The sequence below is a fragment of the Pinus tabuliformis genome, chromosome Q, assembly GCF_031772625.1.
Source record: "Pinus tabuliformis cultivar Carrire ecotype Pingquan chromosome Q, CPIR1, whole genome shotgun sequence".
In the NCBI taxonomy this organism is placed as follows: Eukaryota; Viridiplantae; Streptophyta; class Pinopsida; order Pinales; family Pinaceae; genus Pinus; species Pinus tabuliformis.
This window is the reverse complement of record NC_142296.1, coordinates 395,173,707-395,201,695: the sequence shown is the minus strand read 5'-3', so window position 1 is coordinate 395,201,695 and position 27,989 is coordinate 395,173,707. Positions and strand designations below refer to the sequence as shown.

At 37.8% G+C, this 27,989-nt stretch overlaps 1 pseudogene; it reads right to left on the bottom strand.

Moving 5' to 3' along the window:
- Window positions 1-675: 675 nt before the first annotated feature.
- LOC149219851 (BTB/POZ domain-containing protein At5g48800-like) lies at window positions 676-26,188 on the bottom strand (annotated as a pseudogene).
- Between the last annotated feature and the right edge of the window lie 1,801 nt (window positions 26,189-27,989).

Here is a 27,989-nt window from a genome sequence, read left to right as displayed (position 1 = left end):
TCTATAACTCCCTTATCATTTGGGAATTGATAATATCTCCCTTTTCCATCAGTAAGGCTATCCAAGAGATGGTTTGTAACTAGTGCACCGTGTAAATAGGCAGAAATTGTTTGTCATTTATTTACTTCATGATTTCTTTTGTCTCGTGGTTGCTACACATTCTCATTATTATTTTAAGGGAAAAATGTATAATTATCGTTTTCACTGTTGCATGCAACATCTCTGAACGATTTGAGAAGACCATATTCAAACCAAATCATGTCATCTTCATCACCTAATCATGGATTCCACAGCCTCACAATCGTTAAATCAATCACATTTGGAAATGCGACTTGCAGACGTTCAACAACCTCATGATCCGTTGAATTAAATGTTACCTGTGGGAGAAAAGTCGATTTATGAGGTCATTTGCAATTTATGAATGTCACATAATTGCTTTTCAACAAAGTCGCATCTTCTGGCTGCTTCCATGAGGCATAAAAATGTGATTATGGGACTTTGGTGGAAGGGCAACTTACCAGAGGTCGCATAGTCACATTGTAGATAGGTCGCTCACTCTGGCTACTTCCCTGAGGCTATAGAGTGTGATTATGCGAATTCGGTGGAAGGGCGACTTACCAGAGGTCACATAGTCACGTTGCAGATGGGTCGCTCACTCTAGCTGCTTCTTTGAGGCTATAAAGTGTGATTATGCGACCTTGGGAGAGTTAGAAGTTTGACAAATGCGACTTGATGAGATTTTATGACTTGGCGCTTGGAACAATGAAATTTCGCCTTGTGGGTATTTCCTTTTCGTTCGATATATTTTAATCTAAAATGGGCCTTCACGTAGAGATCAATGGCTCTATACAACCCATTGTCCACCAGGCGTGCACACTCTTGCATCAATTCAACAACGGTTATACATTTCACAGGCTTGAGATTTGCATTTGGTGCTATTTTTCCAGGTAGTTATCCAACCACTTAGAAACTTTGATGATGGCAGCTTGAGAAGGAGAATCAGCCAGGCCACTAGACTCATATCCACCTAAGTTTGAATCCACTGCATCCTGATTCTCATCCTATTGTAAAAAAGTTTCCTAATATTCTATGCACTGCATCCACATCAAAAAGAGTATCTCCATTGTGTAATAAGGAATGGATTAGAAGACCCTCGAGGCAGGCACATTTGAGCTAACACCTAGTTCTTTTCTCCAGGTCCAGCCTACAAGCAACGGTGGAATCAAGCATCACAAAAATACGAAGCAGGCTGAAGGGAAAGGCGATGGGTATGGCGTTTTTCTCTATAGGCAAGAGGCTCACAAAAGTCTCCACCGTGATTCTCTATTCATGATGCTCCAATGCAGCAGCAAGGTTGGGCAACTTTGTCCGAGTAGAGGCATCACGTTTCTTGGCAAGCTCTTTCAAGGCCTATTCGACATAATGCATGAGCGATTCCCTGATTTTCTCATGCATTACACCTATGGATTTCGTGGCTAATAATACTTTCTGATACATTTCAATGCCAAGAACTTACAACTCTTCGATCCACCATTCTCCTCCTGAACAGTTCTGTTGATACTTCTTGCTGTGTAGCCTGCCAGAGCTGCTAGAATCTAGACGTGACAGGCTCGATGCCATCTTCTCCCCACAGGCCTTTGAAGCAATTGCTTCAACACATTGTTTTACAATTTTCAGTTCCTCTGTAAGGGGAAGCAGACTCCTGCAACCGTGTATAAATTCTGTAGATTTTTCAAGGCATTGGGCCACAACTTCGTTAGGATAGGCCTTCGTGTGGGCCATTAGGTTTTCTTCTGGGTATTCCTCAGTCATTTCAAGATATTGGGAAACACACTCGGCGAAATGTCTCCTTATAACATGACCCCAAAACTAAACTGGCGTAGCATATTCTCCACGCAATATCGCTAGGTGTGCCTTCGATGATCCAAAAAAACATTATTCATGATTTTTGTGGGTGACTTTGAGGCTACCAATTCATGTATACACATAATATTTATGTTTTTTGAAAAAATTCCACTCCAGCGCAATGTTAATGTGTGCGGGGCCTGAAACGTGAGCATCATAGTGTTCTGCTCTGACATCTCATTGGATATACATATATATCAAAACCTCTACTTTAATATAACGTTTATTTGTGATTTCCAACTCATTTTATAATGATCCAAGGTTGATATTGATTCTCGAAAGGCCTTCAGGATTTTAGCTTGCCTTCATAGTCATAAAATGATACTATGCTTTGGCAATAATGACATGAAGCTCAACTAGTTTTGTTTCCAGTATTCTTTATTGCCTTGCCTTGCCTTTGGGTCATACTTTCCAATTCTTCTATTCATCTATTGATAAGAGAGGTCACACCAATCCCTGCCTTCTTTCATAAATCGACCCTCCGCCCCTAATTGTTAGATTGTTTATTCCATGAAAGAGTATTCAGTGATTAGATTTCAAGTCTGCCCAAATGCTTGGATCCTCAGAGGCGATGATTGTCCTAGAAATCTTGACTGTGAGTGAATACTGACGGGGACTAGAGAAGATAAGGGGCTTGACTAGGTAAGAATTTCCTCTTGGAACTAACAAGATTAAAGGGCAGGCTGAACATGATTCATTTCATGCTGTCATGAAAGCCTAGCTATCATTAGTGTATCCACCTCCTATAGCACCAAACTCATCCACATTCACTACTAGATGATTAGGAGTGAATATGTCTGAACCAGTTTCCATCCCTGACTCCTCAATTCCAGGCCTATAAATTCCATTGTGACTTATCCTTCTTCATTAAATATGTGCCCAATGCAACACTATTTAAATCCCTGCATAGAAAGTGAGATAAATGATCCAGACCATGAAAATAATTTCATCTGGAGGTGATATTAAAATTGTGACCGAAGTAAAACAAGAGCTACTCGTATTCAAAAATCAACACAACATTTAGGCTCCTGAATGGACTTATGAATTGCAAGCAATTTATGCGATGCCAAAAGAAATGGCGCAGTTAACAATTTAAGGATGCAGTGTAACATGGAAATTTGAGGAATCTTAATGCACCTGAGGGGGAGAGGACCAAGACAAAGCACGGTTACTGTCATGATGTGTTATCACAAACCCTTATGCATATGTGTTATCATGCTTCAGGGTGAGTCAAGAATAACTTAAAATGACATCAGTACTTCGATCACAAATGTCTAGAGCTGCAAAGGTAGTATATATTCTTTGCAAGCCCTAATGCTCATGTGGAGATGTAGAGCCAACGAAGAACCTGGGGGAATACGATATGCAACCATCTCTACCATGATGCCTCACAATGTTTATGGAAACGCACTCTTAGCGGGAGGTGAGTTAGTTCAAATCAAGAGAGGAATCACCTTTTCCTATTTAGGGTTTTTCCTAAAACTCAATACTTCCAACTGTAAGGAAAAACAAATTGCATGTACGCCTACTCAAATATAGGACATCTACTGATCGCGATGAAAATCATGCGAAGATGAGTTTTAAAACCATGAGAGACTCTTAACGCATTAATCAAGCCATTGAACTTCAAAATCCAAATGTGATTTTGATGTTTGTATCTGAGGTAAAACATGATGCGTGAATGTGATGCACGAAACATGAGTGGGCACACCAAAGGGTTTGGATAGGCAATGTCACTGGGAGAGAAACCGATTGGGGCCCTATCATAAACCCTAGAGGCTCGGGGTGAGTAGTGGGGTACCCAAAATTTTGAATATGCCCAAAAATTTGGGTGGTGTTGTAGCAGCTACAACAATTGGTGAACCACTAGTAGAATCCAATATCTCTGTCAACACCCCTGTAGTAGTTCAAGTGCGAATAATGATGCAAGGGAATATTGAATAGATGCTATGGGCACATCTTACATTACCGCAACCTTTGCAGATATACCTTCCCTCATGCCTCAGCTAGGTCTTTCCAGTTAGTAAACACCCCATTGACAATTCACACATGCCGGTAGTTGATGACGATGCGAAGAACAGGGCAGAGGGCTTATTGTATTCAGAATTTAAAAACTAAGTTTCTGGTGTTGCTCCACTGCCAGTGGGCCTAGACAGTACCCAGGTGGATTCACTTCAGGAAATCACAAACTTTGCTCCACTGCTAGCGAGCCTGGTCAATACCCCAGTGGAGTCATCGCATTACCTCTCTACGTAGGAGGCCTTTCTCGATCCTTTACCCTTTATTTGGTTTCATTTTCTTTTACGTGTGCATTTGCACTTATTTCGGGGCGTTCATTACGCCAAGGAAAATGAGGGATCCTGACTTATTTTACGAGAAAGAGAGGTTGTTTCTTGTTTGACAGAAACTAAGAGATATCCTGATTTAGGTTTGCCCTCATGCCAAGCTTCCACATCTCATTTCCAGTTAGCAAGTGAAAAGGAACACAAGTCATTGAAACAATCAAGACCACACTGGGCACTAGGTTCAGGTTATGGGTATAGGTCATTCAAACAGATTAGGGTTCCCCATGAGAAATTTGTTCTTATTTTCCCTGTTAATAAATTAGACTCATAGGAGAGATATTCAGGATGCAAATTTGATGACTGGATCTAAGAGAGGCTACCCATTGGTGTAACCATCACAACTTCACACAATCACAGGGCTAGGGTTTTAGTTCTAGGGCTAGGTGACCAAGAAACTCCCCTAGGGTTTACAAACTGGTGTGAAGAGGTTGAAGCAATGCACTTGGAGTAAGAGTAAAAGGTGTGAGAAGCTTGTTCATGGAACCACGGTTTTCAAATCTTCAAGTTCATGAAGGCTCATGCAGTGACATGCAACATAGGTGAAAATTCTAGGCTAGGTCAGAGGTGAGTGTGTGCCAAGTGAGAAGGAAAATGAATTATGCAATGCAACAGACAGGGCTAATGATGCAATGTAATGCTATTTGCGGAAGTTATCAACCAATTGGAAGTAAAGGACCAACGCAATGCATATGTAGAGATTTCATGAACGCCATGCAATAATAAACAAATGCAAGGACATGAGTGAAAAAATAATAAGTAGGGAACTAACTACCAACAGTAAAGGAAATGAAGCATGACAAATTTAACTCATAAATAAAATGCTAATCCACAAACTAATAAGAAAAACTAAAACCTAACTAATCTAAAACCATAAATCCTAATTTAACCAAATCATATGTCAGGTTATGTGAAATTGAACTTCCAATGCAGCCACCGCAGCAATTCCCAACCTGCAAAAGCAAAGATGACAACCATTAGAATGTGTGGAAAGAGTTGTGCAAAACATAACATGCTTACCTGTAAAGCATGCACAACAGAAAGAACATATCATCCATCTACAAGGAAATGTGTCAGAGAAGACCTTTCAAGGCAAACTACAACCCAATCATAGTAAACCGAACCACAAGTGTGAAATTTATAGTCATCCAACCATAACATACATATGTTTATGCTTAACCCTAAATCCAATGCAAGTAAGGCAAGATGTTGTCAGCTAGTAAAGGAATTTGCTAGATTGATCCAATCAACAACCCTATCATGATGTAGAGGATGAACGACTTGATAACCCTAAAGAGATGGGCCTCTGCCGGGTGTAATTGCGATCCCTAAGGATTCAAACATAGTGTTATCGGGAAAACTAGTGTCCATTCAGAGCTGCTAGTCCCACTAAGACGAGTAGCTATCTTAGAAACAAACAAACTAAAGTTACTTGTGTTTTCCTTTATGAGAGATAGATGAGAGAGAAGTAGAGAGTACCAACCTCAGTGTTTTGCTAGTCTCCTTGCTCATTTCCTCTCTCCCTTGATAGAGCTTTCGCTACTCCTTTCTCACTTGTCCCGCTTCAAAGAACACCTGTAGAGTCAAAGAATCAAAATACCATCAAAGCATAGAGATTTATAACCATAAATAATGTAGGATCATATGTACATTAACCATATAAATGCATACATAAACAAGATTCAAAGATATACAAGCATATGGAGGAAAACTCAAATAGCTTTATTGATAGAAGTAGTAGAAGAGAGGATTACAACCAAGCTGTCCAATCCAGCATCATCCTCCTAGCATGAAAGCCCTCCTCACCTCATACAAAGAAAGATCACCCAACAATGTCATCAAAGAGAAACCAACAACACTTCCTTGAAAATTACAAAATTCCAGCCTCTGGATCTCTTGGATGAGGGATCCATATATAGATGTTTTCAGGAGGGTGAGTCAGCTTCTGGGATTTTGATTAGTGTCATTTCACTGAGAGTTCTTGGTTCCACTTGGAGATTTCAGATCTCTTACTCATCCCTCGGCGAATTCAGAGAGGCAAGTGTTATATGAGTAGTTTCTAGAAGATTCTCTGGGTTTCCACCTAGCACACTGCTTCTGCCATTTGTCTGCTCTCGCTCATCGCACCCTATAGAAGGGCTTTCCAGTATGCATCGCACCCCCCGTGTGTAATAGGTGAGATGCATCAAACCCTATGCATGGAGCAGTCTGTATGGTCCTATTTTGACCAGTTCTGAGTAGTTTTTCATGGAGAACTTATGGGAGATGATGTAATCAGCTGACCTTGTTCCTTTAGGGTATGAAACAAAACTTTTAGGGGTTTAGAAGCCCTTGGTTTATGGACATATGTGATTAGGTTTGCAGTGCCCAAATATGTCTATAACACATAGAAATCCTAATTTTAGAAGCCTTAGTTTGAAATTGCTGATAGACTTCGTCAAGGATGTGAGGAACTGACATAACCATCAGTAGAAGCTGAAGTGCCTCATCGTCTTGGTCAACCTATGAACCTTCGAATGACACACAATTAAATATTTGTAGCTTCGTAAGGTTTGTAGATGGGTGTATATGGTTATTGTTGGTTGTGACTGGGCAACTATGAGCGAAAATATTGTGGATTGGATTCATCGTCTGAATATTGATAAACCAGCAGCTCGACAGATCAGATTCTCTAGATTCCCAAAAAATGAATTGAATCAACTGAAAGAGTCTCAGGCAAAGGGGAGATCAGGCGATTGGCACCCTCCCATATAGGAGATTATAAGGTATCATTTGATCGTGTATTTTGACGGAATGTATTGGCTAGGAGATAATTAAAAAGATTCAAGGCAATGGCCAGAGCACTCCCTTCAGCAAACAAATTAGTATATAGAGGTTGATGCACATCAGTTGAAAGGCAATGGCAATATTTCCTCAGAGAGAAATTGCTCAAATCAGAGGGTTTCCAAGGTGTGCTCGCATCCAGCGAGAAAATGTTGTGAGGATCGTGATGTGCAAAATCCCTAATTTGACTTGGTTTAGGAGTCTGATCAGGCATGTGAGAACCTGACATAACCATCAATGGAAGCTCAAGTTCCTCAACTTCCTGATGAGTCCCTAAACATTCGAAAGGTGGGTCATGAAATTTTGGGGGCTTCTTAGGATCAACAGCCGGATAAGTAGGAAAATCACGAGATGTGTGAGTGAATATCTATCTGGAAAAATGAGAATTGTTGAAAAATGGATTAATGAGAGACCCAACTTGAGTTGGACGAGATGCATGACCCTCCTCTTCACCTGTTAAAATCTGGGAGTGGCAAAGATCAGGCATGAGGGGTTCAACATCCACATCCCTTGACCATGAAACATGACCCCCATGTACATGATTGTCATCAACGCGAGCAAGATAAAGGTGTGAATGATCTGAAGGAACCACCGTTGCAGTAGACCTATGGAGTAAATCAGGGTAGAATGGATGCACGGGGTCAGATGAAGGAGCACTGATCGGACCCAGACTCACATCCTGCCCATTTATGTTCACCAAATAGAAAGACAGATTTACAAGCATGATCTATTCCGCGGATTTGATAAGACAATCAACGTTACTTGGGACAAGATCAAAGCCATCATGCATAGGTGAATGAGATCCCGGGATATAATGCGACATATGTTGAATGGACTCGATTAAAAGAGATGTTATGTGATTTTCATATTCAAAACCAAAAGAATGTATGAGGGATTTAGAGGCGAGACAATCAGATCCGTTTCCTAGCAAGCACTGTTCATCGTTTGAACCATTTATGATCACAATATTATTATGTAACAAGTCAAGAGGAGGATTAGAAATCCCACAAGTAGTAATCTCTTCCTCGGGGGTTTGAGGTTATTCCAGATTCAAAGAGATCAGAAAAACAAAATTACTAGTAGAATCTGGACACTTGGTAATCTGCATATTATGATGATACTCATGTGAAATAGCGAGAACCAATCGTTGAAAATTTATATTCAAATATGCCCAGTCGGCATCACTTTCGGGAAATTCAAAGCAAATATGCACATATCTGAAAGAAAAATCCTCTAAAGATTCCTCAAGTTTCATCCTAAGCTCATTTATCCTATTTAACACATCTTGAAAAGCGTACCTATCAAATGCTTGTTGGAGCTTACCAACAAGTTGCTCGAACGAATGGATGGACGTCGTAGGCAACATGTGGCACCATTGCTTGATGCGACCTTCAAGGGTGAGGGAGAGAAACACACAAGAAAACTCTTCATCGCCAATCTCAAAAGATTCACAAAACTCGAGGAAATCAGAAATGTGCTCAATTAAAGGTGTTCCATCCTCACCATCAAACTTTAACTGAGACAAGTGATGGGGTTGCTCCTAGGGAATGGAAAATAGAAAAATAGACAAACGAGATAAACACCCCGAGAGCAAGATTCTGGTTGGAGCCATTAACAAATATGAGATTAAACTGCAGGCTCCAAGGGCTCATCTTGTCATATGGCCCTCCTTCTAGCGCCAATTTTTTGACGAGACAAAATGTACCGCCAACGTCTAAGGGGTCTCCCCAGTGTAAAGTCCCAATCAAAATTCACACCGTTTGGAATAGGAGCCCCATCTGGTATGTGGGCCCGACTTCCACCATGATTGCTGTCTGCTCTTGGTTATCAAATGAGAAGGTGCCAGAGTGGGGCGAGAATGAAGTTCTCCGGCAGCGAAACAAAGTCAGACCAAGACTGACAAATTGCAGAATGAGGTTTAAACAAGTCACAACAATGATAAGAAGAGATAAACGATGACGACGATTAGTGAGCTAAAACCCCATCAGACATAATAAATAGGAACATGTAAGAGGTCAATTGTGAAGTATTTCACAATAGGTCACCGACATGCCAAGGAACAATTAAACAGAGATTCTAAAGTGAAACATACATGCAACCACTATGTATCAGTACATAACATCTTACATATATGAAAACACACGTACAAATATGGTGAAGTACCAGACAGCTAATACAACCACCATGAGTAAGCATGGGAATTAGTGCAAAAGGTAACAGAAAATATCCTATTAATATTGCTGCAACTTCAAATACATATCATGCAACTGGTCAATACCCAGTAGTGGAACATGGATTGTTCATACCGTTGCCCAGTGTCAAAACCCTTACCCTACTGCAAACGCACTCTCCTAGCCACCAAGAGCTGAGTGGCCCTAGCTCTCAAGCATCAATAAACTATCTATATTGGCCTCAGCTCGAGTGCTGAAGTCCTCTAGAAAGTGAGGGATGAGGGCACATTTATAGAGTTCAGGTGACCATTCACCTACCATGACCTTTGGCCTTCCCTCATGCCCTTTCAGCTACCTTCATGCCTCTTGATCTTCCTCACTATGCTCTCATGCCTACTGCTTAGTACAGGCTTAATTTCTCTCATCTTAACTGTTGGCATCATAGGAGAACATTTACATTATGGTAAAAAGAAGAAGAAGATGTAGAGGGTTCTTGTAGACCCTATGATGCTTGTCACCAAGGCAGTTGCCAGAGTACAAGACCAAATTGTGTGGTTCCTTGGTTGCATGGAATGTCATTGCGGTTGCCATCATGTCTCAATCAACCATGTTGAGCCAACTTATTTACTGGTCAAACATCCTAGCTGCAAGTCTTCCCATGAGTAACCCTAGATCTCTCCTCATAGGTCGAAGTCCTCACCCTCCTGTACCCCGTAAGATAGTAACCATAGTCATACATGATGATAATTGAAGAACAACACCATAAATGTAACAATAAATAAATAAATAACAATAATCACAAAAACACCGAAATCAACTTTGGACCCCTGGATAGTCCTATCCCATGCTACAGTGCAGTCCATTAATGCGATCTTTATGGGGTGTCTCTGGGCTCCAAAATGTTTACAATAGTTCCTGAAAGGACTATCCATATCTCTTCTTGCTCTAATCAATAATCAAGAACTATTTAGGGTGAAGGACCCCGGGCATTTCTTATCTTCTATGGGGGAGATGCAATGTTAATAGGCATATAGCTTCCCGGGCTTCAAGATCCAACACTCTAATGCATGTGGTCAACTCTCTTGAATTTGATGTTGGATGACTATGGAGGTTTCTTCTCAATACCATATATGTTCATCTACAATCCAAATTTTACAGTAGTCAAAGAGAATGACATTTCATAAGAAAACTAGTAATGTAACTTCCACTGTTCCGAATAAAAGGAAACTCCATCAAGAAAACTGTTGCACGACCCTTCTATAACTCCCTTGTCATTTGGATATTGATAATATCTCCCTTTTACATCGATAAAGCTATCCAGGAGATGATTTGTAACCAGTGCACCAATATAAACGGGCAGAAATTGTTTGTCATTTATTTACTTCATGATTTCTTTTATCTCATGGTTGCTGCACATTCTCATTATTATTTTAAGGGAAAAAATGTATAATGCTCATTTTCACTGTTGCATGCAACATATCCGAATGATTTGAGAAGATCCTATTCAAACCAAATCATGTCATCTTCATGAGCTAATCGTGGATACCGCAACCTCACAATCGTTAAATCAATCACATTTGGAAATGTGACTTGCAGAAGTTCAACAACCTCATGATCCATTGAATAAAATGTCACGTGTGGGAGAAAATTCGATCTGTGATGTCATTTGCGAATTATGAAGGTCGCATAGTCACGTTGCAACGAAGTCGCATCTTTTGGATGCTTCCCTGAGGCATAAAAATGTGATTATGTGACTTCGGTGGAAGGGCAACTTACCAGAGGTCGCATAGTCACGTTGCAGACAGGTTGCTCACTCTGGCTGCTTCCCTGAGGCTATAGAGTGCGATTTTGCGACTTCGGTGGAAGGGTGACTTACCAGAGGTCTCATAGTAGTGTTGCAGATAGGTCGCTCACTCTGGCTGCTTCTTTGAGGCTATAGAGTGTGATTATGCGACCTTGGGAGAGTTCAAACTTTGACAAATGTGACTTGATGGGATTTTATGACATGGAGCTTGTAACAACGAAATTTTTCCTTGTGGGGATTTCCTTTCCATTCCATATCTTTTAATCTGGAATGGGCCTTCACGCAGATATCAATGGCTCTATACAACCCATCGTCTACTGGGCGTGCACACTCTTGCATCAATTCAACAACAGTTATGCATTTCACAGGCTTGATATTTGCATCTTGTGTTATTTTTCCATGTAGTTATCTACACTTGGAAACTCTAATGATGGCAGCCTGAGAAGGAGAATCGGCCAGGCCACCAAACTCGTATCCACCCAAGTTTAAATACATTACATCCTGATTCTCATCCTATTATAAAAAATTCTCCTAATATTATATGCACTGCATCCACATCAAATAGAGTATCTCCGCTGTATAAGAAGGAAGGGATTAGTAGTCCCTTGTGGTAGGCACATTCGAGCTAACACCTAGTTCTTTTCTCCAGGTCCGGCCTGTAAGCAATAGTGGAATCGAGCATCATATCAATCTGCAGCAAGCTAAGGGGAAAGGCAATGGGTATTGTGTTTTTCTCTGTAGGCAAGAGGCTCACAAAGTCTCCACCATGATTCTCTGCTCGTGATGCTCCAAGGCAGCAGCAAGGATGGGCAGCTTTGTCCGAGCAAAGGCATCACGTTTCTTGGCAAGATCTTTTAGGGCCTATTCAGCATAATGCATGAGCGATGTCCTGATGTTCTCATGTGTTATGCCTATGGATTCTATGGCTAATATTACTTTCTGATACATTTCGATACCAAGAACTAACAACTCTTGAATCCACCAATCTCCGCTTGAATAGTTTTGTTGATACTTCTTGCTATGCAGCCTGCCAGAGCTACTGGAATCTAGATGTGATAGGCTCGATGCCATCTACTCCCCACAGGCCTTTGAAGCCATTTCATCAATGCGTTCTTTTACAATTTTCTGTTCCTCTGCAGGGGGAAGTAGATTCCCACAACCGCGTATAACTTTTGTAGATTTTTCAAGGCTTTGGGCCACAACTTCAACAGGATAGGCCTCTGTGTGGCCCATTAGGTTTTCTTATGTGTAGTCCTCAGTCATTTCAAGATATTGGGTAACGTACTCGGCGAAATGTCTCCTTGTAACATGACCCCAAAACTAAACTAGTGTAGCATATTCTCCACGCGATATCGCTAGGTGTGCCTTAGATGATCCAAAATTACTTTTTTCATGATTTTCGTGGGTGCCTTTGAGGCTACCAATTCATGTATACACATAATATTTATTTTCTTTGAAAAAATGCCACTCTAGCGCAACACTAATGTGTGCGGGGTCTGAAATGTGAGCATCATAAAGTTTTTCTCTGACATCTCGTTGGATATACATATATATCAAAACCTTTACTTTAATATAATGTTGATCTGTGATTTCCAAATCATTTTACAATGATCCAAGGTTGATATTAATTGTCGAAAGGCCTTTGAGCTTTTAGCTTTCCTTCATAGTCATAAAATGATACGATGCTTTGGGAATAATGACATGAAGCTCAACTAGTTTAGTTTCCAGTATTATTTACTGCCTTTTCTTGCCTTTTGGTCATACTTTCCAATGCTTCTATTCATCTATGGACATGAGAGGTCACACCAATCCCTTAATGCTTTCATAAATTGACCCTATGCCCCCAATTATTAGATTGATTATTCCATGGAAGAGTATTCAGTGATTAGATTTCAAGTCTACCCAAACGCTTGGATCCTCGGAGGTGATGATTGTCCCAGAAATCTTGACTGTGAGTGAATACTAATAGGGACTAGAGAAGTTGAGGGGCTTGAACAGGTAAGCATTTCCCCTTGGAACTAACAAGATTGAAGGGCTGACTAAACATGCTTCATTTCATGCTGTCATGAAATCCTAGGTATCATCGGTGTATCCACCTCCTATAGCACCAAATTCATCCACATTCACTACTAGATGATTAGTAGTGAATATGTCTGAACTAGTTTCCATCCCTGGCTCCTCGATTCCAGGCCTATAAATTTCTTTGTGACTACTCCTTCTTAATTAAATATGTGCCCAATGCAGCTCTATTTAAATCCCTAGATGGAAAGTGGGATAAATGATTCAGACCATGAAAATAATTTCATCTGGAGGTGACAGTAAAATTGTGACTGAAGTAAAACAAGAGCTGCTTGGATTCGAAAATCAGCACAACATTTAGGCCCCTGAATGGACTTATGAATTGCAAGCAATTTATGTGATGCCAAAAGAAATGGTCCAATTAACAATTTAAGGGCACAGAGTAACATGAAAATTTGACGAATTGTAATGCACCTGAGGGGGCGAGGACCAAGACAAAGTAGGGTTATTGTCATGATGTGTTAGCACAAACCGTTATGAATATGTGTGATCATGCTTCAGGGTGAGTCAAGAAGAACTTAAAATGACATGAGTACTTCGATCACAAATGTCTAGAGATGTAAGGGTAGTATATAATCTTTTCATGCCCTAATGCTCATGTGGAGATGTAGGGCCAACCAAGAGCCTGGGGGAATAAAATATGCAACTATCTCTCCCATGATGCCTCATAATGTTGATGGAAACACACTCTTAGTGGAAGGCGAGTTAGGTCAAATCAAGAGAGGGATCACCTTTTCCTATTTAGGGTTTTTCCTAAAACTCAATACTTTCAATCGTAAGGAAAACTAAATTGCATGTGCACCTACTCAAATATAGGACATCTACTGATCGCAATGCAAATCATGCGAAGATGAGTTTTAAAAACATGAGAGACTCTTAACGCATTAATGAAGCCAGTGACCTTCGAAATCCAAATGCAATTCTGAGGTTTGCATTTGAGGTAAAACATGATCGTGAATGCGATGCATGAAACGTCAGTGGGTGCACCAAAGGCATTGGATAGGCAAGGTCATTGGGAGAGAAACTGGTTGGGGCCCTATCATAAACCCTAGAAGCTCAGGGTGAGTAGTGGGGTACCCAAAATTTTGAATATGCCCAAAAATTTGGGTGGTGTTGTAGTGGCTACAACAAAAACCATATAAAAAATCAAGATGACTTGTTTGATGGCATGTTTCAGGAGCATTCAAGATCACAAACCTCCTCATATCATATCTACAAAATTATAGTGAAATAAATTATGAAATTTCTATCAACATTACCTTGATATCTCTTCTTTGTCTTTGCCATATTTCAAAGTCTAAGACATAATAGAAAGGAAGATATAATGAAAATAAGAGCATTCAAGAAGCATAACTTCCTCTGACCATATCTCTGAAATTATTGTGAACAAAGGCATGAAATTTTATCTAGAGGTACATGAAGAGATTCTATCTATATCTTCCAACTTTCACATTCATAAACATCCTAGAAGAAAAAATATAGTGAAAATACCAAGCTAACTAAGTTTGAAGAAGATTTTAGGAGCATCAGGAAGCCTAACTTATTTAGAGCATATTTATGAAATTATATCAAGCCAAGGTATCAAATTTTAACAATAGGTACATGAATATATTTTATCTATATCTTCCAAGATTCACGTTCCAAAAATTTCGATAATAAAAAGTTATAAAGAAAATTCTAAGATGGTTGATTCACCCCATAAATCACATTTTCGCTTGCACCTTTAGAATCTAATAATCACCCCAAAAATTATTCCTCATCTCCTCTTGCGACATCATATCTCTTCCTGCTTGGATTATATGAAAATTAACTCATATCCTATTTATTTGTAGTGTTTATACATTCACCTATGGGGCTAACTTGTAAAACTAGTTGGGTCAGTCTGCTCCTACTTTAGATGCATTATCCTAATGAAATAGTTATATGTCCTCATTCCTATGGAGTTAGAGGGAGTGGAATATACCATTGGGAAGGTATCGGAATAGTCTTTCCAACCATATATATTATCCTCTCTTTTGAGCTATGAAATTAGAGTAAAAATGCCTTCAAAGATAGGGTATCCAAATTGGGCATCAAAAGTCCAAAAACAATATTTCTAACAATCTTCATTTCCGATATTTATCTTGAACATATGTAGTATCGTGATTTATTTGACATCAATGAAAACAATATTTCCAATATATTTCACATGGCCTAAAACTTTAGTGTAACTACTAAGGCTCTAATAATATGTTTGGGAAAACAAGGTGTGTGTAACCCTCTTATTATATTCCCCCATATTCAACTCTTGGAAATGAGTATAACGTACCCCCTACTATACCTAACCCTCAAGTAAGGGTAGAAGGAGGCATTTACTAAGCTAAACCAACCTCCAAAGTCCAGTTATGGAAATGTGGTCTAAAGTTTTTGATCTTCTCAAAACTTAAAACATATGACCTCGTTGCATTCGTCTCATCGAGACCTTTCCAACAATATAGAATTTTCCTAAACCTGACTCTCAGATCAAAAGATTCGACCATTAAAATATTATCCTATAAGATAGTGCCACATCATCTACCTACCACATGGTGCCCACATGGTCCCCATGTGGCGTCCACATGGATTCCCAAGTTAGCCATCTCACGGTCACATGGCAGCATTAACCTAGTTTCAAAACCATTCATACCAGGTCACAAATTAATTCCATTCTTATGTTCCACATGGACTAACCCATAAAAAATATATGTATATAATATTTGATGAAATGGATGTGGGTGTGGGCCCTTTATGACCACGTCACCCCAGGGATAAAATCCTGACGAGTTCCAATACAACTCCCTAATGAAACTACCAGGGAACAACCCTCCAAGCTACATGGATCCTTGGTGGTCCCTCCTCCAAATGTTCCATTTCCACTAGTTACCATAGTAATCTCAGGGCTCCACCATTGCTTCCTCACCCTGTTGTTGCCTCACCCCATTGATTTAATCTTAGGAGATTCTTCTCAAGGCTCCATCTTACAATTACGGGGTGCCTCCTGGAAAGTACTGGGGTTACATAGCAATGGCTTAGACTCCCCCTTAACCTATAATGAACGGAAATTTTCATGACATATGAAAATTCTCCCCACTAAGCAGGCCCCGTGTGCCATGTCACCCCAGGAATTAAAGCGTGGAGGTTCTACCATGTCCTCTGTTCAAAATCTCCAGGGTCCAAGGTTCTAGGGTGACACCATCGACCGTCATGCCCTCCACATGGCTTAAGTCCCACATAAGTCTTGAACCCCTACAATTTAATTTCTTTCACATTATATGTGATTCTTGGGTCTTCCAACTTATCGCACCAATGCTTAACATACGACCCCACCCACCATGTCGTCTTGACATTTTGACCTCGGTGGGACTTTCCCAACCTCTCATTGAATTCTCTGGGGTATCAAACCTCTGGTGCATGTGGAAAACTATACATTGCTCTGCTTAGATTGATGATCCAAATACCTTTTTCCTTTTTTCTTGGTTATAGCACCCAAATGCATGGTTGTATCAAGGCTTAACACCTTTCCTCCAAAATTTTAATGGATTACCACTTCACGCAAATACATGGTCTTACACCTAATTAGTTTTACACAACTCTTTAGAGCTATCCCTCTTGGGATTGATACTCTTTCAAACCCCATTTTCCTGTGGCATATACATGGACTACCTGTGGTTATTCCACCTTTAATGACCTCCCACTATCTCTTATGAGCTTCCCAAGGCATTGACTCAGCTTGTGAATACATAGATATTTAGACCTATGCTTATGTATAAAAAACATTATCCTTCCTGAGCTTATGAGTAAATTATGGCATGATAGCCATGTCGTTTTGGTGCAAGCATCCATTAAATTAATAGATATCTAACCATATCTTTTATACCCAACCATGTAGACCAACTTAAGGGCTCATGACAAACACAAGAGTAACCCACTCCTAAACATTAATGTAAGCAGTTATTGAATATGTTGCTCGCAAATCACAATGGTATAAAGAGCATGAACAAGCACTAATATATCATCTTATGGGGATCAACCATCCCTCAACATTAACATGGTATTTAGCATCATTTATCCACATAGGAATCAACATTCCTCAACATTATCATAGGCATTAAACTAGCAATTACCCCTTGCAAAACCAATAACCTTCCTAGCTTATAGAGTAGAAACAAAACCTACTAATCATTCCTTTAATGGAGTAAAAAAAATACAGAGATTCACCCATCTCTTTGATATTTAGGCACACAGACCATAGTTCTAAATCAAGGACTCATGAGACTCAAGCATTTTTGGAAGACCAACCATCTAATATAGGATTATGCTGAAACTAAACATAAGAATCTAAACCATTCCCAATCCATGCTTTTAAAACAACTATGTTCATCTAGACAGGAATACCTCATTCCTTAGCATTACAAGCCATGATAAAACAATGCATTAAACAAGCACAAAAAAATCAGATATGAGAGTCGTGATCAAACACTTATCTTTGATAAATTGAGCTAGGCAACCAAGATTGGGACTTCAACTCTCCACCCAATCTTAGACACACTACAACCACTTATTTCTTGCATTAGTCACCCCCAAGCCAAATTCCAAAGATTTAGGTTCAATGCTTAAGGGATTAAACCAAATATGCCAACTGAAACAGGGATTTCAGAGGACCACCCACCTCCACCCACTAGCTACTTCATACAATCAATATCTCATAGGGAACCCATAGGTCCACCACCTCCACCCTTAGATCAACAAGGGAATCCATAGGCTATATCTCCAACCTCAATCAATAAGGGAATCCAAAGGCTATGCCTCCACCCTCAATCAGAAAGGGAATCCAGAGGTTGTTACTCCACCCTCAAAATAGCAGGGGAGTCCTAAGGTTGTTCCTCCACCCTCAAAACAACAAGGGAGTCCAGAGGTTGTGCCTCCACCCTCAAAACAATAAGGGGATTCAGAGGTTGTGCCTCCACCCTTGAAACAACAAGGTAATCCAGAGGCTATGCCTCCACCCTCAAAACAACAAGGGAGTCTAGAGGCTTGTCTCCACCCTCAAAGCAACAAGGGAATCTAGAGGTTGTGCCTCCACCCTCAAAACAACAAGGGAATCCAGATGTTGTTCCTCCACACTCAAAACATCAAGGGAGTCTAGAGGTTATGCCTCCACCCTCAAAGTAACAAGGGAGTCCAAAGCACATTGTGTAACTATGAAAAATAGACATATGGGGCTAAAGAATTTCTCCTACCAGAAATCCAAGGAACGGGTCTCCACCCAATCTATCAAGGGAATTCAGAGAAAACCATCTCCACTTTTTAGGCTTATAGGGAATCTAGAGACTATTGTCCTCATCTGAGAGCTATTCTTCCACCTCCCAATACTTAACTGAAGAATGGATCTTCTCCCTATGTTCAAGCAACATCATAGAGTTACCATTTTCTCATCTTGCCCAACTGCTTTCTCTTGCCTTGTCTCTATTTTCTCTTCTCCTCTTAAAAATCGCTCCCCCCAATGTCTGCGAGTTCTCTCTTACCAAGAATATTTGTTCTATAGTGCGCATTGTATGATCGTTCTGATCCTCTCCATTACTTTGTTGCAACCATTTGTTGGTTGCATGGGCAGACAATACTGTCGCCCTTTCCTTCCCATCCATGGTTGTTCTATCCCGTGTGGTGGCGGGGATGTTGTGTGTCAACACTTCCTTCCACCCCACTTCTAGTTGGTCGACTTATCTGTTCACCAACTACCAATGCAACCCATGCCTTATTAAGTTTTGTCCTTTCTTCCTTGTAGATTTATCCAAGGTAGGCATAGTTCTACTGTCCTTTCCAACTCAATTAATTTGGAAAACAAGGCCCTTTAAGTCACACTAGCTAGCCTTCAATGGTTGTCATGCAACAAGTCAAACTTCTTTTAAATCCCAAGAAACCTCCTTCCTCAAACTCTGGAATCTGTGTCCCAATTTCTCAGTCCTTTTAATTATAAATCAAATTATATGAATTAATGACAATGAAGGGGAATTAGCTTGGGGCTGTCACAATGTGTAACTTCTATCCCTTGAAAAAATATCCATCATAGATTAATTAATCCAACTTTGTGCTTATATATTACATAATTGGCTTCAAAAATGTCCCTGCAACATGTCCAAAATCTCAATTGCTTTTATATGTCTTTGAACTTCTAATATCAAGTTGTCTTATTCTTCATCTTTTCCAATATTAACCCTGTTTTTCTTAGCAAATTCACATCAACTTTCTCCTTTCTAAACTTGTACTTTAGTTCAAAAACATAAAATTGTAGAAAATATACCCAGTTTACATGTCTTTGTTAATATTTGCTTATTATTGATAGAACTCAATGCCCATTCCCATGATCTACATGCAAAATGAACTTTCACACCATCAAGTATTTACTCTAATGGTTCAAAACATGCATATTATCATAAAACTCAAAACCATAAGTAGAATACTTATGTCATATAAGTGTGTGTGTTTACACACACACACACACACTAAAAGAAGCTATTGGCATTTCTGGTTGAACATCATGCCAATAAATACCAACATCACATCATAACCAACCTATAACACTTAGGTTAAACAATTTGAACATAGGCTCTTTAGTAATCCTCTATTTCAAAAGCTCAAATATTTTCTTTCTATGTGTGCACACTCCATTGGAATCCTTGTAACTTCTTAAAGTCTAGTCATTAATTCATAGATTCTCCTAAATCTTGTGATGAACATCTTATAAAAAATTACGATCCCATGAAAATTTGTGAGCTTTGTGACATTGAAATTACATGCAAGACATTCTACGATCATATTTCTCTAAATTCACGTTCTCTTCATCTCCACCTGATGTCATTGTCAAAAATAAATCATATTCCACATCCTTTGAAACATATATGATCTTTTGTTTAACCTATTGAAGTTTTATTTTCATTTCTTCTAATCATGCATATATCATCTATTGTTTGTAATTGTGACTTCTACCACAACCACCTCCTTAACCAAAGTTTCTCTTCTTTTCGTTGCATCCAAGATTTTCTTCTACATTTCACATTAATTAATAGCCTTTCTCAATTGCATGCATGTTCTATAAGCTATTTTCATATTGAATGACAAATTTTAACCATTCACATATGTTGAACCTCATTTTTCTTTATCTTCTTTAGACTCTACACTCTAATATAGAATTTTTGTAGAATTCCTTGATGTACTCCTCTACGCATTGCTCTCTTGTCTCAAATTTTAAATTGCTTGAATGTTGTTTTATTTTAATATATAAAAAAACATCTCCTAAAAAAGCCTCTCTTTATCATTTCAAGTTTTCCCATAATACATTAAATCCTTTAAAAATATTTCATTATCTCGAATTCAAAGTATCCCTCCATATTTCTTACACATTTAATACGTGTTTACTTTTAAGACTTCACTGTAAATAATCTTAACCTTTTCTCACATTTTTTAATTAATTAAATCTAATTAAGATTAATTAGAATTTGAAACCTAGTATCTCATATATATACCTTAACCATAATTGTATACCTTAACCATAATTGAAATGCACAGATTTTATCACACACTTTCTTATGGTACACAGTACACATTCCTTCCCGTTGAGCCATATTTATCTAGATGATGACTCAATCCAACGTAGGCAACTCCAAGCATCACTTAGGAAGAATTCTATGTTTTCCAACCGATATTTCTACAAATTTAACCAACTTCATAGAATATACTTTTGAAAAAGTTAATAACTTCCGGGACACGCTGTGACAACCACTGACAAAGGTAAGTTCTTACACATGAACACAGAAAACCAAACATGAGTCTTAACCAGAAGGAACAAACGCGAGTTTTCCCATCAAAATGGATTCGATGATATCATTGATTACATATTATGGTCCAAAACATGGTCAATATGGCTGAATAGGGGAAGAATATTCTGTCACTTACAATGAAAAAAATTAAAGGAGACGGATTGATCTACATAACGCCCTTTACACTCTTCCGGCTGCAACTCAATTCCATTTACATGTGCAATGCGATGGCAAGAGATGAGTGCGTCGGGTGAGGGGATGCCGATGGACCTCACGTCTGTCTTCTCAACACATTTTTGCAAAGAGTCGTCACGGGTTTTGCTCTCTCAATGGTGGGAGCCATCTCGGCTTTTTCTCTGGTCGATTCCTTTCTCTGGTTGTTCAGGAGGAAACTCGGTAAACGTATCGGTGGGGATAAGGTGGAAGGTGAGTCGGTCGATTATTACCTGTGGGAGTCGTTAAACTAGGTAACAGATCTAGAATGTATATTTCCTTACCTACATGCATTTTCTGACGGGTGGGATGGAAATGGAGTAAGAATTTTGATTATGTAGTCTTGCATTCTCTTGACTTCCTCATTTATCGTGGGCCATTGAGAGGTTTTCAATGTGACGATTTCTTCTGGTCCTCTTAATGAGATGACTCAATTTATTTTCAACCATTGCTTAAAAAGAGAAAAAGAGACAAAGAAAATGAAAAGAAAATGAAAATTTTACTTTTCAGCTTTGTAAAATAAACGAGTGTTGCATTTGATCATTAATGAAAGTAAGAATATATCATGCTCCATAAAATAATGGAGTAGGAAATGGCCCACTGATGTCACCATAATATAATTCAAGTGGTGTTCGTGGTTAACAAGAATGGCCAAAAAGAAAAAAATGTTTGCAATGTTTACCCAAAAAAAACCATAACAAACACCATCATTACATGAAACAAGGTGTAACTTGTGCACAATTTAGTGCTTCACGAATTTTTGCATGTAACATTAGTTCAAATAATCAAATTTTCTTAATGATTTTGGTATGTGATGAGGCTCAAAACTATCAAATATGTATATTCCTGAAGAGTCATTAGTATGTCTTGAAGCTGTTATAATAGATGGATCCTTTAGATCTCTAATTACAATATCATGAGGAAAAAAAACTAAAGTGAGTAATTTGAAAAATGGAAAGAAAATTTGCAAAAAATATAAGGAAAGTACATTATTGAATTTCATGTCAAGAAGATCTATCATTCCTACTCCTACAACATCTAGAGGAAATCTATCATGGACAAAAATACGTTGGATTGTACAATCATCAAGACTAGAGAAAACATCCCTATGATTGACCATATAACAAAAAACCCCTAATTCTAAAATCCATTCATAAAAGGACTGACATGCAACTACAAAAATAGCACGAGGCTTAGAAGAAGTAGAAGAGGAGGAAGTATCAAATTGAGTATTATGTTTTTCATTGTAGCTTCCAATACTTTCATCTTGTTCCAATAATGTGTGTCGAGATGTCCATCTTTGTACAAAAGGATTAAGACTTAAGAGGTTTCTTCTCCTTTAATGTAGTAACTTGTTGATACTTTGGATGTGGAGGAATCATTATAGGTGGCTTGGTTTTCATGCTCTAATTGGTTTTCCTAAATAGCTTCTTAAAGGCTTTGAAGCCCTTGTGATAATGAGAAAACAATGTTTTCTACTTAGTACTTGTGTCAAGTGCACTCATATGCAAGAGCTTATGTTATACACATGTTAATTGATAATAAAGTGGCTCAAAAGTTGACATTTTAAAATTGGCTTTTAATGCATCTTTAGTTGAATAAAAAGTTATGGACAAAAAAATCAAAAGGAGCTTTGAGTTTAGAAAGAATTGCAATTATTGTTTAATTATTTATACTATTGATTCCACAACCACCAAGTTGGAGTCTTAAGATGTTAAATTCTATGATAATTGTCAAATTAAGAAAGATGAGTTGATTTTTAGGTTGATGAATTCATATCAAATTGATTTTTATATAGAGTTAATCAAACTTCAACGAATCTTTATATGAGGTGTAATAATAAATTGAATGTGAAATTCAAAGATCTTTAGAAATAATCATGTCAATTAGAAGTCTATCTTTATCATTATGATTAAGCCATATTTTATATTTCTTTACATTAATTGGTCTAATATCTAACCTAATAATCATGCAATATAACCTTATAACTCTTAAGTAAATTCTTCGACTAAAATTTCTAAAAATAATAATTTGGGTCAGTTAATTAAACTTATAAATAATTTCGTCAAAATAAAAAATAAAATACAAAATAAGGTAAAACTTATAGCTTTATATTAATCTTTAAAAAAAGCTAAATTGCCACATCATAAATCTTGAAAATTTATCAATTTTATAAAATTAAAGATATTAAAAAATATGAATGAAAACGAAACCTACCTATCTTAAAAAAAAAAAAAAAAAAAAAAACAATTTTCACTGTATTAAACTAAAAAATAAAAAGTAATGGAATTATTTAAAGCATCTCCAAAATTGAATGTGGAAACTTAGGCTCGAAGTGCCATGTGGTACTTTCCGAGGAACTACACAATATGCCTTGCATGAGTTTTGACTAGATGTAATGTGACATTGAGCGGACATCGAACTATACATGATGCCTTGCATTGAGTTAGCTTAATGTTGAGTACATATAAAGGTATAATGTAAAGACATAATGTGACACTGAAAGTCATACAATGTGTTACTTGGTAATTGGTTGTTGAGTTAATGAGAGTTGACCGGTGTGGATGTGGATCGGTGTGGATGATGTGGATGTGGATGTGGATGTGGTTGTTACTAATTTTTGGTAATTACAAATTTTCTGATTATGGATTTCTTACTAACTTGTCCTTATAACAACCATTTCCATTATTATTCTCACTAATTCACTGTCTTAGCTTAGCTGAATTCTTCTTTCACCTCTTATCTCTTCATGTCCATTTTGTCCCTTCATCTTCCATTGCAACCTTTTAGCATCTATTAAACTCTTACTCTGTTTTACTCACTTCCTTATATGTGCGAACATACACATTATAGTAGCTTTTATCATGTGTACGTGTTTCATATATGCCTTAACCATACTAGGCATGCACAACTTCCATCACAGGCTTATCATATCTACTTTTTTTATATGTATATTTTTTCAAATCACATGTACTTGTTTTATATATTTCTTTATGTTTTTCTTTTTTATATACCATGGCAAATTGGTAACACGTTAGAGTAATTTGGGTGGTGTTCAAGATCAAATCTAGTGGCTTCCACTATAATATCAAAAGTATATCCAACAACTTGTGAGCCAAATATACCAAGAATTTATTACTTAGCAAGAGTCATGACTTCATGAAGGTGGGGAAACCTACTCCTTGGGCCTTATCACAACGAGCCAAAAATATTCCCATAGAATTTGAAACCTAGTATCTCATATATATTTTCGCACATTCTTGTCACTCCGCTTCCACTATAATACCAAAAGTATATCCAACAACCTGTGAACCAAATACATCAAGAATTTATGACTTAACAAGAGTCGAATTTGAAACCTAGTATCTCATATATACTTTCACACATTCTTTTTCACTCTGCTTCGACTATAATACAAAAGTATATCCAACAACCTCCGAGCCAAATATACCAAAAATTTATGATTTAACAAGAGTCAAGACTTCACCAACCTGGAGAAGCCTACTCCTTAAGCCTTATCACAATATGCCAAAAATATTTCCATAAAATTTAAAACCCAATATCTTATATATACCTTAACCATCATTAAAATACACAACTTTTATCGCACACTTTCTTATGGTACACCTTCCTTTCGCACATTCTTGCGAGTCCATCTTTATCTAGATGATCATAAAGTCCAAAAACTGAAGATGATGACTCAATCCAACGTAATCAACTCCAAGTATCACTTAGGGAAGAATTCTATGTTTTTCAACCGGCTTAGTTTATAACCATGATATTTCTACAAATTTAACGAACTTCATAGAATATACTTTTGAAAAAGTTAATAACTTCCGGGACACGCTGTAACAACAACTGACAAAGGTAAGTTCTTAACATGAGCCTTAACCAGAATGAACAAACGCGGGTTTTCCCATCAAAATAGATTCGATGATATTATTGATAGCTGATACGCCAAAATACATGTTACGCTTCGGTTTTCCATCAAAATAGATTCGATGATATTATTGATAACAGATACGCCAAAATACATGTTACGCTTCTACGAAAATCGAAGCAGAAGAGAAACTAAACTCTATATGGATTCAATATGCCTGAATAGGGGAAGCATATTCTGTCATTTACAATGAAAAAAATTACGGGAGGAGACAGATTGATCTACATAACGCCCTTTACAGTATTTGTTGCGCTCTGCAATAATATGATCATATATTATTTCGTTCAAGAGATCGTTGCAAGTCTGGCTGTAACGAAATTTACAGGTCTGTGTATTAATTTTCGCAGATACATGTCAATATATTTGATATGAAAAATATGGGTATTCCTCTATTATATCAAAGTTCATTGCAGAAATTGAAGGTGAGTGGACATGCTAGTCAAATTCCAGGGCATCCGATAACCAACCCACTCTTCGGTTGTCTCTTACAACTGAGGATCTTATTTCTTCTTCTGTTTTCTCGTGAGTTATTCTGAGAGGCACGCCTTCAGAAATATCGTCAGTGTCTTGAATGTGAGGGTTGTCGATGAGAATGAAGGGGGCGTTACATTTCTCGCTGATTGTCTGCAGAGTTTCTCCTTCCCCAACCATGTATATCTCCTCGCACGGCCGTTCCTCAACGATTGGCCTGCCTGTAGCAAGAGCTGCCATAAACAATATGGCAAACCAGAAGAAGAAATTCAAATAAAACGATCTATTATTTACAGCTGCTGCCATGATCATTGAAAATATATGCGTTGAGAAGAAGCAAAGAATATGCACAAAAACATATGGTATAACTCCGAAACTTTTCAAACCAGTTGCAGAGAAGGAGGGGCAGCCATGAATATTTGTAGGCAGATAAGAGGATGTGAGGGACGAGTCTGGAATGTGGGTCAGGTACAATGTGATGGCAAGAGATTAGTACGTCGGGTGAAGGGATGACCATGGATGTCACTTCTGTCTTCTGCACGCAACTTTGGCACCCAATGGGAAAGAGTCATCCCGGGTTTTGCTCTCTCATTGGTGGGAGCCATTACGGCTTTTTCTCTGGTCGATTCCTTGGAGTGGTTGTTCAGGAGGAAACTGGTTAAACGCATAGGTGGGGATAAGGTGGAAGTTGAATCGGCCTTTTCTTACGTGTGGGAGACTGGGAGTCGTTAGATTCGGTAGTGAATCTAGAATAGATATTTCCGTACCTTGGGATTTTGTAGTTAAGCGATTCGTCTACACGCATATTTTTAGGAGGGGGTGTGAATGGAGTAGGAGGAGGATATCTACCATGATTATGTGGTCTTGTGTTCCATGCACTTCCTTATTCATTATTGGATCACTTAGATCTTTTTTCATGTGAGGATTTCTTTGATTCCTAATCTGGTACTTACTCTCATTTGCGAGGATTTCATTATTGTTCAGTGGTCATTTTCTTTTTTTTTTTGGTTTATTTATCTTATTTTTTTCTATTTATCAAACTCATGCATTTGTTATTTTATTTTTCTTTATCCATCTTATTTTCTTCTCTTTGTCGATTTATCATGTCTCTGCATTTTAAGTGGTGATGATAATTTTTTGGGTCTTTTCTTTGGTTTTTTTGGAAAATTGTTTGACTAGTTTTATTTTGGGATTTAGGGATTTAACTTTAGTGATTCTTTTTGTAAAATTGATTTTTATTTGAACATTATTTTGATAATATTATTATTATTTTTTTCTTTTAAGCTCATATCCATGTGTTAGCAATTTTTTTTTAGGTTTTTATTTATCATTTTACACTTTATTATCTATCTTGGGGATTTTTAATTTTCGAACTTTATTTTGCCTTAAGTTTTTTATATATTCTATTTACACTTGTTTTTCTAGTTTTTGTTTGGGAACTAAAGTTCTTATTAGTTTTTATTAGTTGGAAGCTTCAATCGGTTGTTGTTCTTGGTAGTTTTCCTTAGTTGAAACTTTTATTGGTTGTTGCTCTTGCTGGTTTGGTTGTTGCTCTTGTTGGTTTCTTTCGCTGGAACTTATGTTGGTTGTTTCTCTTGTTGGTTTTCCTTGGCTGAAACTTCTACTTGTTGTTTCTCTTGATTGAAAATTTCTTCTAGTTGTTTCCTTGGTCAGAAATTTATTTTGCTTGTTTTATTTTAGAAGTATAAGATTCCTTGCAATGTTACACATTGGTTGTATTGTTGTAGGTATCTTTTATAACTGTCACAACTTTGGACTCTTAACTCAGTCTAACACTGATCATGTAGTGTTCTTACCATGATAAACCTATCTTGAAGATGATTCATCCATTTTCATCATGATCTAGTGGTTGCATGTTTTACATGTACAAATTCCTCATCCTTTCATGCTCTTCCAATGTTAGCATTATCTAAAAGATACTCCCCTTTTGTTAAGGGAGCAACTTCTTTTAGGTGTTGAGTTTTGTTAGAGACCCTTCATTGGGTATCCTGCAAAGTTTTTGTTGGATGCCCTTATTAAACCTTTTGTGCGTTTTATTTTTCTTTTATTCAACTAATTCAAATTGTGGTCCATATCAATTGTTATTATTATAAAATATCTCCACCACTTTTATCCATTTCACCCTTACGATGTTGCATTAAGTTCCTTCTGAAGAAAACACCTCAAAAATGCAAATAAGAAAGTTTGATAAAACACATCCCAAAAAAGGAAGAGCGTTAGACGATAAATCAAATGGGAGAAAGTTAGGTAGAGTCAAATAAGATCCAAGTAAGAGGGCAAATAACACTAGTATAGTAAATTATAAAAAGATTGTTGTGATGTTTCATATAAATGAGAGGTGATTGCATATACACTTAGTAATTTATTTGAATGTACACATGTGTG